Source organism: Mus pahari, chromosome 9, assembly GCF_900095145.1.
Source record: "Mus pahari chromosome 9, PAHARI_EIJ_v1.1, whole genome shotgun sequence".
NCBI lineage: Eukaryota > Metazoa > Chordata > Mammalia > Rodentia > Muridae > Mus > Mus pahari.
Window position 1 is genome coordinate 38,507,821 of NC_034598.1, and position 9,007 is coordinate 38,516,827.

Below are 9,007 nucleotides of genomic sequence, written 5' to 3' on the forward strand. Positions count from 1 at the left end.
TCCATTTGTTTCATAACATCTGTTAATGTCCATGTGTCTCTGTTTAGTTTCTGTTTCCAGGATCTGTCCATTGGTGAGAGTGAGGTGTTGAAGTCTCCCACTATTATTGTGTGAGGTGCAATGTGTGCTTTGAGTTTTACTAGAGTTTCTTTAATGAATGTGGCTGCCCTTGCATTTGGAGCATATATATTTAGGGTTGAGAGTTCATCTTGGTAGATTTTACCTTTGATGAGTATGAAGTGCCCCCCCCTTGTCTTTTTTGATAAACTTGTGTTGGAAGTCAATTTTATTTGATATTAGAATGGCTACTCCAGCTTGTTTCTTTGCACCATTTGCTTGGAAAATTGTTTTCCAGCCTTTTACTCTGAGGTAGTGTCTGTCTTTGTCCCTGAGGTTGGTTTCCTATAAGCAACAAAATGTAGGGTCCCATTTTTGCATCCAGTCTGTTAGTCTATGTCTTTTTATTGGGGAATTGAATCCATTGATGTTAAGAGAAATCAAAGAAAGGTAATTTTTGGTTCCTGATATTTTTGCTATTAGAGTTGGGATTCTGTTCTTGTGGCTGTCTTCTTTTTGTTATGTTGAGGGATTACTTTCTTCCTTTTTCTCAGGTGTAGTTTCTTAGTGTTGGTGTTTTCCCTTTATTATCCTTTGAAGGGCTGGATTTGTGGAAAGATATTGTGTGAATTTGGTTTTGTTATGGAATACCTTGGTTTCTCCATCTATGGTAATTGAGAGTTTAGCTGGGTATAGTAGCCTGGGCTGGCATTTGTATTCTCTTTGTGTCTGTATATCATTTGTCCAGGATCTTCTGGCTTTCATAGACTCTGGTGAGAAATCTGGAGTAATTTTCATAGACCTGCCTTTATATGTTACTTGACATTTTTCTCTCACTTCTTTTAATATTCTGTCTTTATTTAGTACATTTGTTGTTCTGATTATTATATGTTGGGAGGAAGTGCTTTTCCGGTCCAGTCTATTTGGAGTCTTGTAGTCTTCTTGTATGTTCATGGGCATCTCTTTCTTTAGGTTTGGGAAGTTTTCTTCTATAATTTTGTTGAAGATATTTGCTGTCCCTTTAAGTTGAAAATCTTCATTCTCATCTACTCCTATTATCTGTAGGTTTGGTCTTCTCATTGTGTCCTGGATTTCCTGGATGTTTTGCATCAGTATCTTTTTGCATTTTGCATTTTCTTTGATTGTTGTGTCCATGTTCCCTATGGAATCTTCTATACCTGAGATTCTCTCTTCCATCTCTTGTATTCTGTTGCTGATGATCACATCTATGGTTCCTGATTTCTTTCCTAGGTTTTCTATCTCCACAGTTGTCTCCTTTTGGGTTTTCTTAACTGTTTCTACTTCCTTTTGAAGATCCTTAATGGTTTAGTTCAATTCCATCCCCTGTTTGGTTGTGTTTTCCTGTAATCCTTTAAGGCATTTTTTTGTTTGTTTGTTTGTTTCTTCTAGCTGTTTAGCAGTGTTTTCCTGTAATTCTTTAAGGGATTTTTGTGTTTCTTCTACCTGTTTAGTAGTGTTTGTCTGTAGTTGTTTAAGGACTTCTTCCTGTTTAACAGTGGTCTCCTGTAAATCCTTGAGGGATTTTTGTGCTTCCTCTTTAAGGGCTTCTACTTGTTTAGAATTGCTCTCCTTCATTTCTTTGAGTGAGTTATTAATGTCCTTCTTCAAATCTACCACCATCATGAGATATGATTTTAAATCTCCATCTTGCTTTTTGTGTGTGTTGAGGTATCCAAGACTCACTGTGGTTGTCGTCCTAGGTTCTGATGTTGCCCCATGTTCTTGGTTTCTGTTAGTAAGATTCTTACATTTGCCTTTCGCCATCTGGAAATCTCTGGTGTTAATTTTCAAGCTGTCTCTGGCTGGAGTTTGATCCTCCTNTGATTCTGTTAGCCCCTGTCAGCGNTCCTGGGAATCCAACTCTCCCCTGNGTCCCNTTGGTCAGNGCACTCTCTGCAGGCAAGCTCTCCTCTTGCAAGGCAGGTGTCCAGAAGTCTGGAGCTCTGATCCTCCTTCTGAGTCCTGGGATCAGAGCCCTCCCTGTATGCCAACTTTCCCTGGATGATCCAGAGAACCTGTGATCTCAAGGACCTGTGGTGTGGAGAGTTCTCCTGTGCACTCAGTTGTCTCTGCTGGGGTTCAGAAGAGAGATGGCAGGGGTTTCTGCGACCGGGCCAGAATCCTGCCTCAGAGCGGGCAGTGGTGTTCCTTTGTCCCTGAAGAACATATTTTAAATAATGAAACAGAAGTATAGGCTCTCATATGGTAAGAGTGTGAAATTTAGAAGGCCATTCTAGTTACCATTGTTAGCCAAGGAGAAAAGAAAAAAAAAAAAAAAAAAACACCAGTAGATCACAGGTGAACATTCATTTTGTATTCCTGTAACAAGTAATAAAATATGGAGAGCAAAGGGTATATAAAATTCCAAACATCTCATGGGAAATAGTTTGTGCATAAGAATTTAACATCATCTCAGTGTAACAGAATCAAGCCCTCTTCTATTTTAGATTCAGCTCCTTCCAGAAATAACTATTATGAGTTCACAAGTAAATTACTTACAAGAGCTTCATTTGCTTAGTTCCTTTCATGGAATAATGTCTTGAATGACACTCGTTCTTTCAATGACAAAATTGCATCCATTTCTTGTCTTAAGTGTGCTGCATGTCTTATAGGTAAAATATTGACTTGCAGGATATATTCTGTCCCCAAACACAGGCTCAGGCTGCACACATCTTTACCTCAGCATGGCGCCTTTGCTTCCAGTCCACATATCCTTACTTCAGCACCTTTGCATTCATATTAATATCAACAAATACATCTGGACTTACCTGTTTGTTAGGAGTCATAATGGTACAGGCTAATAACTAGCAGGTGATCTCATGATCTCATCCTGAAGTAACCTGCTTCAGAATATTATATAATCTGCGATAGGCGAGCCCTTATTAAGCAAGGCTGTGAGGTACTCATTTTAGGAAAAATTCCTGCTATTCATATGCTTTTCCTATTATTGTTAAACATACATAGCAATCACTAAGTATTAACATACCCCTTTGGAGCAGATCTCTGCAGATCCACGAAGATGTGTGCTATCTTGTAGAGATGCTATATTGACAAATAGAGTACGTAAGCCTTAATGATGATCCTATAAGAATTCCTAAAATTGTATCTGTGATTTTTAAGTTCCTTTATAATGGGACTGCTAGTAGATCCTTTTCTGATAGTCAAAGCTGCAATGAGAACTCTGTCAGCCTCCTAAGTGTCACCAGTTAATTGCTCTTAGATGGTAACCTCACTTTCTCCTACCCAGAGCACATTCCAAGAGGTTGTAAAACAATTAAGTAAAGGTCATAAAAAGGGAACTAACGATTTATTATAGGCTTTAGGACAGAAGATAAAATACAGACTGGGTTTATGTATACAAAACTTCACTAATAACTTAGTTTTGGTTTTAAACCTTCAGTGAAACTGTGGAGCTGAGACAGGTGATGGAGGTTTAGCTATATAATTATTCCTGATGGATATGCATGTAAACATTCGTTGTTGTAAACTTCTATTTCAATTTATGATTTGATTTTTCTGTGTGAACTTGTGATGAACTTTGTAACATGTGATCATGTGTTCTGAATGATGTATAAGTACTGAGGACAAAGAGATGAGAAGAATGAGATCAATAGAGGAGATTTTTTTGCCTTTCCCCAATTAGACTAGAATGTTTTCCCTTTCCCACTTAGAGAATTTTTCCCTTTCCCCACTTAGGATCTTTCCACTATTCCCCTTAGATAGCTTTCATAGGAAACTTTTTACAACTTAGTAATAAACTCTATAATCTCTTCTCTTAGTGTCTTCTCTTCCTGTGACTTCTGATGAGCAGGCTGAAAGTTAGAGCCCAGCAGTTCCTGCTGAGATAGAACAAAGGCTGCATTGCTTAATCCTCTGCTGTTAGGATACAGGTGTTAATCTCCTAAACCAGCACTCTTTTACCCTCAGAGAGAGCAAGAAAGTTTTTAGGACTTTTGAGAAGTTATCAGCATTTAGTACAATTAGAGAACTAGAAAGCCCCAAGACCCTCAGACTTTAAAGCCATCACCAGAGTCCTACTCTGTGACTCCACAGCTACCTTGCCCTGGGACAGGAGGCTCCTGGTACCTGTTTAATCTTACTTTTATATTCTTTCAAAACTCCAAATTCTACTGAGGATATAATTACAATGAGATTGAACATGTAATACAATTTATTATGTATATATTGAGAGCCATCCATATCTTTGTGGAAATTGAGAGATGGAGTGAGTTACTGAAATCACTGGCAAACACAAGGAGTTTACCAGGTTGATAGTAGGGATTTCATCTCTTCTCAACAACATTAACTCACATATCTTGTCCCAAAACCAAAGAAGCAAACTTTATGCTTTTGAATATGTGAAATAGAGAGTTGGAGAAATGGTTCATCTGTTAAGAACATGTGCTGCTCTTGATGAGGTCATGAGTTTGGATCCCAGTGCCCCATCAAGCAACTCACAAGTGCTTATAACTCCAGGTCCAGTGAAACCTCTGGTCTATACAGGCACCTACACATGTTGGGAAATATCTATAGACACACGTGAACACACATACAACTAATAATAACAAATATAATTGTAAAAATAACATAAAATAAACACAATTATTACATGACTCAAAATTTACTTCTGTCATCTTCGAAACATCACAGTCTGAAATACATTCTCCTTGCATTTTTAACAAACCATATAATGTGTATAGTTTTTTTCTACATGTCATTTTATTACTCTTATATGGCTAATATATTACACAAGTATACTTACTGCACAATCCTAATACAAATATTCATTTAACAAATCTAACCATGGTCCATCAATTTTGGGCTTCCTATAAAATTTGAAGAATTTTAGATTTCTATTGGAATCAGTCCCTGAACGTTAGAACAACTGAAAAAAAAGTGAATATGACATTTAAACATAAGTAATACCATTTATTTTCTTTCTCTCTCTCTCTCTCTCTCTCTCTCTCTCTCTCTCTCTCTCGCTCTCTCGCTCTCTCGCTCTCTCGCTCTCTCGCTCTCTCTCGCTCTCTCTCGCTCTTTCTCGCTCTCTCTCGCTCTCTCTCGCTCTCATACATATACACACATACACACACACACACACACACACACACACACACACACAGAGTTTCTGTCTGTGATAACTAGCACTGCAACAAAATATAACCGCTCCAGAAGTTATGAAGAAATATTTAAGACTCTGCAATCAGTTTCTTATTATTTCATAATTCTGCCAGTTTTCAAATGCCTGGGCTCAATGGTTTCTTTTGCTTACAGGAACGTGTACTGTCATGCTCTGAATGCCCCCTCCAGCTCTTCAGATAAGGTAGGGTTGGCTTTAATTTACATTTAAGAAGAAGAATTCAAACTTCATTGGTTTTCAAATTGAAGCCATATCTGTGTATTGTATGTTGTCACATACTATTGACTGGTGACTGATTATAACACTGAGAACCTGGTTAAGAACCATCTCTGCTTCCACTGTTCTTCTCAGTATCAACTGTGTGACTCTGAGTAAAAATGCTTACAATGACTTCCTAGCAAAATGTGTGATGCAGTGGTTGATTGATTAATCATTTATCATTATCATTTAATCATCAATAATCATCTAATGTATGTATCTATGTTCCTCTCAATTCATTCACCTATCATTTAACCACCATCAATCTATCATTTTATGTATCATTTATCATTTACTTAATATATATGTATATATATATGTATATACATATATATATATTATATATTATATATTATATATTATATATTATATTATATATTATATATTATATATATTATATATATTATATAATATTATATATTATATTTATTATATATGTATATACATATATGATATATTTACATCATGTCCTACCATCTATCAAGGATCTATTAATCCATCATTTATCATTGCCTCTATAATTTGTCTCTCCATTATCTATCTTAAAACATCTATCATCTATCTTCTCTCTATCATGTATGTATGTACCTGGTATTTGTCTATCTACAGTTATCCAACACAAAAAGAAAGTAATCTCATTATACATTTCACAATGTTCTGAAAAATTATCCTAAGATTATAGTATACAGTGTGTTGAACCTAAAAGCATGTCTTTCATATTTTTAAAGATCTTAATTCCCAGTGTTTAACTTTTGTCTAAAATGGGAAATGTTGCCTTTTTTGTAAATGAGTTTGGATATTCTGTGACTATAACCTAATGGCCTATTCTTTGCATATTTTTATATGGCATAAGTAGAAACAACACATTTTGGTACATGCCTCCTTCCGTGCTGGGGAGACTAGTTCTGCCACAGTTTTCTCAGTTCTCTGCTTAAGTCCTTGTTAGAGAGTAAGAAAGTAAAAGAGCAGATATGAGATGCCACATTTCAGGTCCTGGGGTTCAGGAAGGTTGAAGGAGAGAAAGGCTTTAGAAAGGTCTTATTGAAGTGACAGGTTTCATTACAAACGAAAATTGAATCCATAACATTGAGCTTCCCTTTTGCATGAGAAGCTGGTTGCTTCTCACTCTATGTAAATCAAGGAAGAAGCATGGGGCTCAGTATTTCACTTGGGCTTTTGTGAGTTAGTTTTCATCAGAACTTTGAAAAATGTAGACATCTGGGCAGAAGACTTTGGAATCTTTTCAAGTTTTGAACTTCTCAGCTGTCTCTCTTGGGTTTGCCTGTGGATTTGGTGTGTTGGGGGAAGTGAAATTAGACATGAATGCTTTGTGATTATTGATTATATTCCTAAATGAATACAGAAAAGCTTAATTCAGAGTTAAATAGAAATAACTCCTTTGCGTTGTGCCAGCTGTTTTGTTTCTTTAAACATAATGTTCCATGCTGATCTATATCTTGGGGTTCCTTCATTATCAGTGTTACATATGTCTTTACAAAGTAGTTGGTATAATTTTTTTTAATCCCTTGACCAAATTAATTGGCTTAATTTCTTATGATAATTACCTCAGGACAATAGATTGAGTATTCTCTTTATCCTTGAGTTAATGACAATAGAAGAACAAAAATATCTTTCAATTAAATACATACATACACACACACTAACATATGTGTGCCCACATATGCATACATGTGCACTTGAGTGCACACATAAACATGCACAGAGACAGACAGACAGACAATAATTCCTGTCCATGGAAAGCAATGCTAAGAGGCAAAGCTCTCTTCTCTATGGTATTCATTTGAGATCAGCAGTTATGAAATTCTGCTGGGGCTGAAATGACCTTGACCTTGTCCTGGCCTTTTAGGTCATGGCCAGAGTATTAAAAAAAAGATCACTTGACAGTCAGCTCAAGACTCACTGTCCATCTTGTAGACTCTTCCAGTTGTGCACTCTCATGTCTCCCTCTTCCCACTGCTTGAATGGTGCAGTGGGATGGGCAAGCCACAGATGTAAGAAAAGCTACAGAGGAAACAATCCGATGGTTTCTTAAATGCTCAGCCCTGATTACTGACTGTCAGGAGGAGAATGCAGAGGAATGAACACACACAAGTGGAAGGCTCCGTACCTGCCTTTGCTCTACTTTATCAGGATAGGAGAGGATGCACTCTGCTTATTTTTATTGTTCGTTCTTGTCATCTGCATCTCCTGTATCTATTTTTATGTATGTCCCACATTTAAAAGATAAAGGGATGAAATTCTGTTTTCTTATCTGCATATTTATTCGTGATTCTGCTGTCAGAGTGATGAATATGTATAGATAGCTCATGGCAGGATAGTTTGAGAATGATTGAGACAAGAAAATGCCTAGGATTCTCAGTAGCCAGTAAATGCAAAAGAAATCTGTTGGCTGCATTCAGTATTCTGTTCTTTTAATCAGTGCTTGTAAGAAAGACTTTCAGAACTTTTTAGAATACTTAAAATGTCTCATTTCTTCCCAGCAAGCCCAAAGGACATTAGCCACACACAAAAGCTGACTGTGCTGGCTGTCTTCATGTCTATGAATTTTTAAAATAATGTCTTTCTATATAGTTTGCCTCATTTAGATATGATTTTTATTTTCTTTGTGGAATTTGGTTCCTAGTTGTCCATCCCTTTTCTTGGTTTTAACACATAAATTTAGTTCACTAAGTCACTCTTTTTATTACATACTGCAATGTAAATAATCCAAGGGCAGGTATGTAAAATTTAGAATATTTTTTTTCAGGTAAGTCTAAAATATTTCTTTTTTAAATTTTTTTTCTAAAATATTTCTTGATTCAGTTTTTTATCTTACACTTTTTTGTGTGTCTTTACTTTTATGTCTGGCTTGTCAATATTATCTTCACATTAGCTTGGGTTGCTCATAAAAGTGACTTTTGGGTTCAGCTCTAGCTATGTCAACCATTATGTTAGGCTTGAAGGAGACTGGGATGTAAACACAGCACAGCCAACCTGAAATGTGTTCCACCCTGGTCATAAATGCCCCATAGATATTCACAGATTATTAATTTCTTGTCAATACCTACTTTGTGAATGTCCTTTATTTTCCAGTAAGAATGTGCTGTGTTTGCATGCCCTCTCCTGCTGGGCATCACCTTGCTGATAAAGGGGCCCATGTCTCTGTGAACAAAAACCAAATAAAATCACACCTGAATCCAGTAGTTTTGAATGTTGTGTGCTCAGCAGCAGTAACTACCAAGACATTTATGGATAACTTACTACAAGAAAACTGTATGAGCAGTGAAACATTTGATGCTGTACAAGTGTTTTCCAGGGGCAGCATATAGGGTTGTTGGGAGAGTGTGCTATGTGACAGGAAACAACAGAGCCTCTGATTTATGCCTTGCAAAAGGTTCAAGTTGGTGAGCAGGGGAGGGGGAAGGGGATAGGAGATTTTCAGAGGGGAAACCAGGAAATGTAAATAAAATATCTAATAAAAAAAGAATGAAAAAAAGGTTCACTTTTCCATGTAATCCTTTCTCAGAAGTT

General features: G+C 36.6%; 1 protein-coding gene across 1 annotated transcript in view; it reads left to right on the forward strand.

Moving 5' to 3' along the window:
- The window catches only part of Pcdh15 (protocadherin related 15), a 1,443,732-nt gene that overhangs the window by 561,738 nt on the left and 872,987 nt on the right, over window positions 1-9,007 (forward strand). Inside the window, exon 3 of the mRNA XM_029542087.1 lies at window positions 5,353-5,401. The gene's annotated coding sequence lies outside the window, so the exon portion shown is untranslated. The remainder of the gene's footprint in view (window positions 1-5,352; window positions 5,402-9,007) is intronic.